Below are 12,572 nucleotides of genomic sequence, written 5' to 3'. Positions count from 1 at the left end.
TTTTTACTACAAGTGAATTATGTGCTCCCTTAGATGGTATTTTATTTTCAATAATATTTTATTCCTCTAAATGTAGTTTGATGTATGGAAAAATTTCAAACATTTTAATTTCTTTAGGTAAAAAAAAAAGCCAAAAAACCAAACTTTCTTCAAACAAAAATCTTACATGGAAATTTAAGTCCCATCTCTCTCTCTCCTGTTTTCCTTTATCCCTGGTCTTATATTTGAGAGAATGTACTCAGTTTTTGAGAAGTAAATAGAAAAACACTGGTATATGGCATAAAAGCAAGTCAAAATCGATCGATCCTATTCCTAAATTGCCAACCAGTTATCCCAAACTAGCCATTGGTAAGCCGTTTCTTCCCCACTGAATTGTAAAGCCCTTATGATATGTTAATTTGTTATACATGATATACTCTATTTAGAGTCTTTGTTCCTGTTCCATTGACCTAGCTATCTCTTTTTACACTAGAACTTTACTGTTTTAATTAGTATAGAATTGTTTTCATGTGCAGTAATTAAAATTACACCTTTTTTCCCTAAGAATTTAAAAAAATACTCTTGCCTCTGTGTTATTCCAGGGGATCCAAAGAATTCTACATTATATTACGTGTGGGTGGTATAATTTTCAATCTATTAGATTTCTAAGCTATTAATTTTTATTTTTATTCTTTAAAATCTTATTTATTTTAGCCAAGTTGCCCTGTCCCAGAGTGATAGCACTGTGTTAAAATATCTAAGCATAATGGTGCTTCTATTCATTTCTTTTTGGTTCTGTCACAGTTTTGTCCTCATGTATTTTTTCATTCTGGCTCTGTTATTCGGCATTTAATCTCAGTTCCCATGTGATGACCGGCCTTGGGTAGGCCAAAATCCAACTGTGGGGACACAGGCCCCACAGAAAAAAAGAAATCAGCAGCTGAAGACCAGGAAGATCACCTGACAAGGAAAGAATGACATTGCCAAAAGCTCTGGTAGATGCCAAGGCTCCTAGAACAAAATGGGGCTCAGTGCCAGCGAGGCAAAGAGGAAGCCAGGCATGATGGGAAATGGGGGGTGGGTACAGTAGACTAAATAGCCTGAGATGAGATGTGGGTACACGTAGTGAGAGAAAATATGAGGACAGTTTGAGTAGCTTCAGGAGTGTGCGATGGCACCAACGAAGTATTCACAAGATACCAGAGAGGAGTAGCCTGTGCTTGCTCAGCCAAGAAGCAGAAAGAATCCTGTCAGGAAAAGAGGGCCCAACTACACCCTCATCTGAAAGGGGGTCATTTATTTCTCTTTTATAGGGAAAATGGAATAAAATAATATTTCCTCTTTTAAGTGATTGTTGTAAATCCTACTTTGAAATTAACACTGCCACCTTCATTTCTATTTCCTTGAATTTGTTTTATGTAAGTCCCTTTTACTTTTGTTCGACCTATCTGTATTGTTTTGTTTAAACCATATATTTTATAATCAGACAATTTTTTTAATCCAACCTGGGAATCTTTGATTTTTAGCTAAATGTAACCATTTACGTCTATGGCTGTGGTGGAGATGGCTGGCTGTTCACTGAAGATGTGTGCTCCTCTCCCAAGGGGCTGAATCTATGTGCCACAAGTGTGAGCAAAGTGAGTGTGTCCTCTCTACCCTCACTCTTCTCCCACTGTTCTGGATGGATGTCAGTACAATGGTAACATTTAAAACTATAGATGGCAGAGCCCTCTCACCTAATTCCCTGAATAACCTGAATCAGCAAGCCTCACCTCCTCCTCCATCAGTGTGCACAGTACATCTTTTGTAAGCAAAACCAGACTTTTGTGTAAAAGCGCTACAATTTGTGAAACTTTTATAGCAGCTGGTGTTAACCAAACTTATATAATTCTTAGTAGTTTTTTCAATTTCTTTGTTTCCTTACTGTTTATTTTTCAATTGCTGTTTATTGGCAAAGGCTCCTTTGTGATGTGTACTGTATTCTGTATTCTACTAGAAGCCCGGTGTATGACATTCACGCACTTGGGGGGGCGGAGAACCTCAGCCCGGCTTGCAGCCTCTTGCAATCCAGGACCCCTCAAAGGATGTCTGCCTGTTGCATTAGGCCCGTTCCCAGGGAGTGGGCCTAACCCGGCAGGCGTTCATCCCCCAAGGGGTCCTTAGCGCTGCCGAGGAAGCAGGAGAGGCTGCCGCCACCCACTGTGCTCGCCAGCTGTGAGCCTGGCTTCTGACTGAGCAGCACTCCCCCTGTGGGAGTGCACTGACCACCAGGGAGCAGTTCCTGCATTGAGCGTCTGTCCCCTGGTGGTCAGTGCGCATCATAGCGACCGGTCGTTCTGCCATTCAGTCAATTTGCATGTTAGGGTTTTATTCTATAGGATTGTATACTTTAATGATCTGTAAAGGAAACATCTTGTTTTAAAATATACTATTTCCCTTAAAGCTAAACTTATATTTATTTTATTTTTTAAATACATTTTTATTGATTTCAGAGAGGAAAGGAGAGGGATAGAGAGATAGAAACATCAATGATGAGAAAGAGTCATTGATCAGCTGCATCCTGCACGTCCCCCACGGGGGACCAAGCCTGAAACCCAGGCATGTGCCCTTGACTGGAATCAAACTTGGGACTCTTCAGTCCACAAGTCGACACTCTATCTACTGAGCCAAACCAGCTAGGGCTAAATTTATATTTGTTTTATTAGCTTAATTAAAATAATGAATGCTGACTTTTTTAGGGAAAACAAGAAACTTCATGTTTTGGCATTCTACTCTAAAACTCTTTCTTTTCACTAGTTTTTGCTAATTTAATCTGGAGTCACGGGTACCATCATTTAAAAAAAAGTTTCATTTTTCAGATTTTTTAAAATTCTACTTTTTAACCATTGTGATAATATAAACCATTTCCCAATTACTTTTCTCCATGTATGGTTATACTTTTCTCTGATTTTGGATCTTATTTCTCGTTTCTATCTGATACAATCATTTTCCAGTTGAAAAGAATCTTTTAGTAACCTTTCAGAAATTATACCTGGCTGACATATTTTCTGTGGCTTTTGGTATCTGAGAATGTCTTCTAGTTGCCATTGCACATGAATAATAACATAATTGATTATAAAATTATTGGAATATTGCCTTTTCCTCTAAAAGTTCTATAGAAACTCCCCCAACGGTGCTCTGATAATTGTTTCTGCAAAAGAAATCCAATTTTAATTATTTCCCAAAGCAAATACACATGGGCATCCATGTACACACATGTGTGCATGTTTGTGCTGGGGGTTTACAAGTTCCAGAATCAATCAAGAAATTTAAGGTTTTACAAAGCTGTGTGTAGGGATTAATCTCTGTTCCTAATTTTTACCAGCGTTATGTTTAGCCTTGTCAACTCGAGTTTTGGTTCTCTTAGATCTTGAAATTTTTTTTTCTGTTCTATCTTTGCTTATTGTTTCTGATCTATTTGCTATGATGTTTAAAACTCTTTAGATTCTAATTCATATTTTCTCCCTTTATGTAGTCATTTATATGTCTGGGAACATTTCTCAAGTTTAGCCTCTATGTCATTGATTTAATTTTTTGTTGTCTCAAGCTTTATTTATTTATTTTTTTGGGGGGGAATGCAACAACTTTATTGAAAGTGCAATTTAAATTTAAAGCTTTATTTTTGTGTGTGTGTTTAATAAAGCTAATTTTATTTTACTTAGTGTGTTCTTCATATAAGTATACTTTTTACTCATCTTGCCCTGTTGATTTCAGGAGGGTGGATTGGGTGCCTTTGACAACTAGGCAAAGGTAGAAGTTGAGGCTCCCCACTTGGCCTTTTCTGGAGGGGTGAGGAATTAGGAGCTTACAGTTTTCCTGTGGTGTTTGCTGGAGCAGGGCAGTCATTGTCTAAAAATTTCTGTCCAGTGAGGCTATTTTTTCTCTTCTGTTGGTAAGACAGAACAGGCTTTTGCTAGGCTTTATGGTCTACACCCATTGGTGTTTTCTGGCATTTCTTCAGCATCAGTCTGAAATATACTAGTCATAAATAAAACCCAGGGAACTCATCACTGTGTCGTTCCTTTGGTCTCCACATCACTAGCCAGCCTGCTTTCTTCTCTCCACCTTTCAGAGTGTTGATAGGAAACATCTAAACCTGTAGAGAATTGTTATAAGAGTTTATTTGAGCCAAAACCAATGACAATTGCTGGGAAGTAAGATCTCAAATGCTCTAGAGAATAAGTTTGCAGTTACAGTTGACATTTGGATTCTATAGTTAATTTCAGTCATTTTTACCGCTTTCTCTGCATTGCAGCACTTGACTCATTTGTCTTTCAAAGGACTAGTAAACCTTAATTTGCTTTAGCAGCTTTGAATGGATTTTTATTGTTTCTTACCACTGCCTTTCAATTCATGTAATTTTAAAACTAAATACGAACTGTAAAACTCAATCAATCTGGTGGTATTCTTTTAATATCAATTTTTATGTAATTAGCCCTTAAACTGTGTTCAAATACTGATGATTAATCTTATGTACTTTGAGGGACAACACTAATTTCAACCTTAGCAGCATTTAAAAGGAAGGTGGTACAAATAATATAGTGGAAAAGTCCCTCCCTGAGGATTTATGCTTTATTATCACTGACTAGAGAATAAAAGTGCTTTCCCATTGTAATCCACTGTAGGGGCCCAAATTTTCTTTCATTTGAGACTGGTGGATTTGTGTAACAGACTCAGAAGCAGAATCACACATACTTTAATTACAGTTTTCATGAGACCACCAGCCTTTTTAAAAAGATCCTGGATTTTCCTTGTTCTTTTGACAATTTTCTTGAGTTAGTATTCTTATCAATCTATATGGTTAATTGTTCCATTGAGACTGACTGCTAGAAACCAAACAATAGAACCATAATAGGACAAAATATGAGAACAACAGTTTAAAAGTAAAAAAAATATAGAAAACTTCTTATTATAAAAGAAATGTTCATAGAAATAAATTCCAAAACTAGAATGTATTTAGTCATTGCTTAATAATTGTTATAATGCTATATGACCCTTTCTATATATTACTGACTTTAAAAATAAGTGTGCAATTTGAAAAAAATTATAAATAAATAATGTACCAATTTCTAATTCAAAACTACATTTTATCTTATTATTGCCTTGTATGTATATAAATACCTTCCCCTAACACTTTGAATCTAAAGTTGATATCATCATGACTGAATCATATTAAAATAATTTTTGAAATGTTATTATAATGTCTCCTAATAATTCAAAGTCAATTACTATGAATAAACCAAGGTTTGAACTATCTTCTAGTGTCAAAAAATAATGAATACATGTTGAATTGTATGCAAGGTGTTTAGCAAAAGGTGCACACCTATCTATTTACTTTGGTCTTTCATGACTTTGACCTTTTAGGTGCTTCTTGTTAGTAATTGGGTGATGAGGAGTTGTAGCCAATTTTAATGTTTGTAATTCATACTCAGATATGCAAATTGATGAGTACATTATAAATTTTTAAAATTATAGGGACAATTTATAGTGCAAAGTGGCATTGCTCCTGGGGCTGAGAGGTGGCCTGGGAACTCAGAGCTGTGCATTTTAATTTTGATTAACTCTCAGCATGACCACAGGCACAGTACCTTAATCTCCCTGTATTTTGGATAATTCATCTATAATGTGTGTGTAACAATTTCCTTCCTGTAGTTGAAATTGAGGTGAGGTAAAATTATAAAACAAAGAGTGGCTTAAAGACCAATGTGAAACTAAAGATTTTGTGGGTTTAATAAACATTAAGTTTTGTGTCATTTACACAAAGATAAGACAAATGGCCCATGGTCATGAGAAGTATGGAAGTCACCATATTCCAATTTAGAAATCTTATTACAGTGCATTTAACATAAAAAATAAAAAATTTCTAACAGCTGTCACTTATGTAGATATTTAATAATTAATGAACATTATTCCTTCATTCATGTTTTCTTCAATATTATGCATCTTCCGAATGTAAAATAATGCATTTTTAAATGCTTTATTAGGTACACTCTTTTAAGGAGACCCTTTTTCACCTCTCCTTAACAATACCTAGGTTTTCATCAGGCACTTAAGCTTTACACCAGGAAAACAAAAATCACACAAAGGAATCAACTTAAAAGTAGGACATTGCAAAATAACATTCAATTCCATGGTAATTCACAACAAAGGATAAATCTGTATTTTTAAACTCACCTAGTTGTCCTACCTGTTAAATGATATATTGTGTCCTGAGAGCCACAGAATACACAGGCACAACTGGTGAGTTGATGATGGAATTTGAGCCTCTACTTTTTCCATATATTGAAATATCCATCTTTTTAACTTAATAAATAGCTCTGCAACATTGAATTTCAGCAGGGAGGCCATTTGCCAGTTGTGGAACAATACAATTTTGAGCTCTAGTGTCTTCCCAAACCTCCCTTGAATTGTGAAGTTGATATTTAGAAAACTCTAGCACACTAACACCTGCTAAACATCAATCACATGCAAAAATCTACAACTGGACAAGCTCAGGAAGACATAATAGATCAAATCCATGAAGAACCTCACGATGAATTAAGAAAACCTTAAACTTAATCCTATAACTTGACAGGCAGTCAGCAGCCTGACTTATGGAGAACTGTAATGTGGGAATTAGACTGAATGCCAGATGGCTTCTAGAAGTCAAATTTTAAAAAAAGAAGAAGAAGAAACTGCAGTCAATGATAAGCACAGGTAGGGAGCCTGACAAGGAAAATGCAGTAACTTCATTTTGAAATAACACACAAGGAGGAACTAATATTTTACACGATATTCTCTTCCTTTTGTTTTTCCCAGCCAGCTCAACAGAAAGTAGTAACATTTCCCTAGTTCGAAGCCTAATACCAGATGCCAGTTTGAACAGGTGCAAAAACAAAGAATAGAACACTTACATTTGGAACATCATCAGCTTTTCTCTTTATGTCCTCTCTGATATGCTTTGTGGGAACTCACCTACTAGGTTTCTTATTGTTATTCCCCTGCTTGGGAGAAGTTCTATTTGATGAACACATAGCATGTTCCCTTAGTTGCTGAAAAAAAAATGTTAAACAGAGAATGACCAGTTAATTTATTTGGGACCTAATCTCATTCCGACATTTCACCATTGAGAGAGGATACAGTGCTGGAATTTTGAGATGGTACTGTGCCTATTTTCTGTTGCCATCATCACATAATTGTGAGGTGCTAGGACATAATTCAACACGGGAAAGAGTGGAAATTGGCAATGCCAATTATCAATGTTAAATGTATGGTCAGTCAGTACCAGGGGCTCAAACAAACAGGCAGCTTGTTCCATACACTTAGCTGGGAAATTAGATGCAGGCAGACAGAGGAACACAATATCCCTCCTCTGTAGGTGGTCTCTGTTTCATTAGGTTTCCAATTGATGTTGCTGCACGGTAATCCAAAAATGTGTGATGGGAACATCACTCTCATTTTTCATTAAGGCTCCTTCGCAAATGTATTGGAGGCAGGTACACAACAAAGATTTTGCCAGGCTTACTTTTATCCCTTTGGAGACTATTGCATATCCAACATCACTGCTGGGTGCTTAGTTACTACTCTTTTAGAGTTACTGTTTGATATGATCAACTTCCTTAAGGATGTTGTGGAAATGGTGGAAGAGTCGCTAACCTTTAAAAGACATGTGGTTTAGGAAAATCAGCTTATATACGTTAATGAATAGTAACAGGGCTACTGAAATCAGGTGGGGCAAGAAAAAAAATAGAGGTAATACTCATTGTCTCATGAAATCTACCAGAAATATATAAACCTTGGAATTTTTTGTGATCTTAAAGATCACCTGAATAATTTCTCTTTTCATTTCATAAATGAGGAAATGGAGACTTACACTGGTTTTTGGCTTTCCCAAAGCAATGCAGTTATTGGCAACAGCAAAGTCTGCAAGGCAGGGCCTCTACCTCATGCTCTGTTCAATATACCATGATCAGTCTATAACATGGACCCAGAAAACTACCAAGGACTACATAATTCATATCCCCTGCCTCCATGGGCAGCTTCATAGCTTCTATTTATAAAGATCATCTAAAACATCCCCCAGCATGTAGCTTCTGCAGAACTCATTCAGCATTATGCTCTGGGTAGCAGTGTTAGTGTCCTGGCATAAAGTGTAAAGTGTTACACATTTCTGGTAGATTTCCTGAGACAATATTAGTAGGTATTATCTCTCTCTTTACTTCTATCACCTAACGTTAGTAACCCTGATACATCTGGCCTGAAAGCCTGCCCTGAGTCGCCATCTGGTGATGGAGATGGTGCCATCCTGCCTTGATCGTAGCCAGAAGCCTCATCCCCAAGTTGAGGGTAGACAGTTCTCAGATGACCAACCCCCTTTGTCTGATTCCAGAAACATGGCTGTGTCCTGCATTAGTGGAACTGCGTTTTGTCTACATGATGGGACTCTGTTTGCAGTGTTGTTGTTTTTTGATAAATGAATGAAACCCAGTACACAGGACTTAACCCCCCTGGCACAATCTGAGCCAATCTGGCTACGTGGGCCCCATGTTTTTCTTTTTTGCTGTCACTGAACCATATACTTATTCCCTGTGTTTCGGGGAATTTCTGATTTTAGTAAGTGGGGAATTACCATCCCTCAGATTCAGACCTTAACTTGTACATATAATATGGAGTCATAGCATGTGTGTGTGTGTGTGTGTGTGTGTGTGTGTGTGTGACTTGTACACAGAATATTGAGTCATATAGCATTTGTGTGTGTTCAGGATTATTATCTAAGCTAGTTTAAAGACTAGTGTATTCAGAATATGAATATCAAAAAAAGGATGACTGGTTTCAAACTATTTAAAATTCTTCAGAATATTTCATATGTAAAAATATAGAACACTTTATTTATCACAGTTTTTTCAAAATTTTCAGTGTGTGTTGTATTTATTTTTTTACTACAAATGTTAGGAGTTAATTCATACAATCCACTGTGGTTCAACTTTGTTCTGTTTTAAGAGCATCCAATCCTCATCATCAAAAAGCGTGTTATATAGGTAACTGTAGCAGCTAAAGGAAAAAAATGGCAATTTTAGTGCATTATTTCATTGTCATTAAAAGCCATGTAATTAACCATATCCTATTTCTTATGGTATGAGTAAGTAAGAACATGCTAATCACATAATCAAAACAAATGGTAACTATACTAAGTGCATCACAGTGCCTCCAGACATACGTTAATTTCATTTGTAAAATTCAGCTGTCTTAAAGTCATTGGCAAAAGTAGACAAACAAAAATGATTAGTAAGCTGATAAACTTGAAAATCTATGTAATAGCTACTCAGGTTCTTTGGAAAACATTTCCTCGATCCATATCAATACACATATTTGACAGAAGTTTCAAATTAGGTTTTGCATGTACTGGTGGAATATATTATCCTAGTGCCCATCATTTCATTTAAGAACATTATCAGGAACTTTAAAATTTTAAGTCTTCGCACATGAAAGGACTTCTGTTATAAGAGATATGTAAATCGAACTTCATAAAACATAAAGTTTTGGGGAAATGTAGAGTCACTTTTTTATTAACAATAACATTAAGGAAAAGTACATGAAATACTTTACATCTCCTGCTGGAGTCACTCTATATTTTCACATATAACAACCTGTCTCACTGCATTTTTCTTTTCTTTTTAGGCCGTGAAAAAAAATGGGAACTCTCTCAAGGACTAACAATCAGAGCTGCCTAGTTGACGAGAGAGGTTTGGTTTCAAGAAGACCCTGAAGCAAGGATTCTAAATCAAAGATTCAGGGCAATCTGAGTTTGCATTAAAGATCCCTATGCCTATAGCAGTGGCCTATATGTTATGTTCAATTGACGTGTAAGCACTATGAAGAAATATTTTATTACAATCGCTTATGACATTAATATTGTGTAATTCACATAGAAATTTGGTTTATTTCATTCCAATTATAACTCTTTCTTAAAAGCAGAACTTGGAAATTAAATTTATCTACATAATTGACAGTATTTATTGCACACCTATTCCATGCTAGCAATGAGCAAGGTGTTATAAAATAAAGCATAGAAAACGAAGTCCCTTTTCACAAGCTAATTATTTCCCACTTTAAGTAAAGAAATATGATACGATATTTCTTATAGTCGATTTGCTCTGAATAGTTGTTCAATTTATATTGCAAATATTACTACTTGACTAGATGATTTTACTAATAGAGATTGAAACTATGAGGAATTGTCATGGAAAAAGAAAAAAGCTAAATGACTGTAATTCTTTCATCTCAAATAAGAGAATTAATTGGGCTTGATCTGTGGAAAATATGTCCATTGCATTTCTGGAATCTGCACTTTGAAGGAGTTGCAGTTGACTTTGCATATAGTGGTCATTCTCCTTTATAAAATGAACTTGTGTGTTCAAATCAGTAGATAGGGGAAAGTAAATTACTCCATCAGTCAAGCAAAAGTTCACTGATAGAAAATAAAGTTGAAGGAATTTGAGTATCCTTTCCTCTTTGTAGTTAGGGAATGCATGTTCATGACTGCAGCAAAGGACAAATTTAAGAAAAAATATTCTTTTTAATAATCTTTCTTTGAATTTCATATGCAGATTTAGTAAACAGTTATTGCTAGCATTGTTTACTCTGACTAATACTTTTCAGTCATGAGTAGGCTGTTATATTTGGGGAAGAGTTGCTAATTTATATAAAACTTTAACTTGGAAAAATCAGAATTATAGTGACATATACTTCTGAACCGGATTTTTCATTTGTACAGATAAATATTGTATGGATGGAATTTCCGCCCCATCTTCATTTTTTCCTTTGTGAATGTCTTTACAAAACCAGTATAGTTTGTGAAAAACTCTATTTATCAATCCAACCAGACAACTCAAGTTCTAATCTGTGTCTAACACCTCAGCATTTTCATTTCTATTCATTTCCCTTTTGATGATACCTGAGTACTCTTGTTTAATTAGTGGTAAGAGTGATAGAATCTGAGGTCACAATTTATTTGTCAAAATCAGCTCCTTAAAGCTGATCAGATGGGCTTTCTTTCTACCATCCTATTATAAGAGGTTTTTGTAAACTAGTGTTATAAACGATTATTTTTAGTTAAGAGAAGCCCCAGGAAAGATTTTTTTAAAATGGATATAAAGACATTCCAGTTCTTGATCTTATCTTTTTCTCATCTCAACCTTTAGAGAGTCTTGCTGGAAGAACACAAGGAAAGGCAGGAAGGATTCTTACAGATCTTTGAGACCTCCTTCCACTCAAGTCCCAGGGGAGCTAGAACGCCATACCTCTGTGGTTCAAAAAGTCTTTGGACCAGAAAAGGGGCCTTTATCTGCTAACATTTCAAACATATTCAATCAAATATTGATCTAGAAAATCAGCTACTTTTTCCTTTAGTAGAGAAATTAAATTAGTACTACCTACTGAAGGCCTATACATGGTCCTCAGGAAGATAATGATGATACCCTAGGCTGTTCCTAGGATCAAAAGCTTATATGGACACCAAACTGATTTAACATTTTCTGTAATGCATGGAGACAAAAGGGTGAAAGATCTGCTTGCCAATAGTAATGTGCTGGAGATTATCTCATGTGGCGAGTCCTTGCATCAAGAAGCCAGGTTATGGTTTTCAAATCCATCTCATCTCTGAAAATAAAAGGAATGGAATGTGGCCTGGGTCACCTCACTGACAGGTTTTCATCACCAGAAATATCTGATGGTTCTTATTCAGGTTGACAGTAGCACATGTTTCTCTGGCTCATAAACAGTCCCTCTCTCTATTATGCCCTGTTTCCAAGAAGCACCGGACGTTATGTTATTAAAGAATAGGAGGGTTGTCTGCTTATTCTTCCATAAGTATGAGAATTTAAAAAAAGATCAAAAGCTTCCCCAATTCTAAAATCATTTGATATTTCAAGTTTAATTTATGAAATAATGTGGTTCAAGTTGGTGTATGATATAAAATTGTGACAGCCCAATTTTAATTAGAAATTTTAGGTTGGTGAGAAGCTTGTTTCTACCAATAGTATCTAAGGTTTATTTTTGCTACATTTATTCTCTTAAAGTTATTTTTTTCTGGAGATGCCTTTAAATTTTCCTTTACTTAACAAAATGGGAGTGGATTATATGCCTTATAAATTATAGATGCTCAAATCAAAATTGTCACGAGCGATAAGACTAAGAAAATAAAGTATTTCTCCTTTGAAGCTTACATGTGGTAGCAGTGGCCATCAGAATTGTGAACCTACTAATTACAAGGCAATATTGTGGAGACTAAGCATGTGAACAGCCACTTTACGCAGTAAAAATAATGCTTGCCAGGCTATGGCATTGTTAGTTGCTTGGCACAAAGGTTACATTCTTAGGTTAAATGGGACATATGGTGGAAATCTGCCATGAACTTTGGGTTTTTAATGGTACTGACCTTCATTAGGGAGATTATTTCAATCAAACATTGTCACAATCAAGTCACTAGGTTAACTGTTTTGAATAAATTGACTGATGATGCAACCAAACTATTTCTCTAAATCGACTTGTTTTCAGCAGTATGGCAATGCAGTCAA

General features: G+C 35.7%; 1 long non-coding RNA gene across 1 annotated transcript; it reads left to right on the top strand.

Moving 5' to 3' along the window:
- The first annotated feature begins 1,506 nt into the window (after positions 1–1,506).
- LOC106694759 lies at positions 1,507–9,828 on the top strand. The gene is made up of 2 exons (XR_002826713.1): positions 1,507–1,616; positions 9,676–9,828. It is a non-coding gene; the product is annotated as an uncharacterized LOC106694759 (long non-coding RNA).
- The last annotated feature ends 2,744 nt before the right edge of the window (positions 9,829–12,572 follow it).

The sequence above is a fragment of the Myotis lucifugus genome, unplaced genomic scaffold (assembly GCF_000147115.1).
Source record: "Myotis lucifugus unplaced genomic scaffold, Myoluc2.0 scaffold_6, whole genome shotgun sequence".
In the NCBI taxonomy this organism is placed as follows: domain Eukaryota; kingdom Metazoa; phylum Chordata; class Mammalia; order Chiroptera; family Vespertilionidae; genus Myotis; species Myotis lucifugus.
This window is presented reverse-complemented; position numbering and strand designations above follow the sequence as displayed.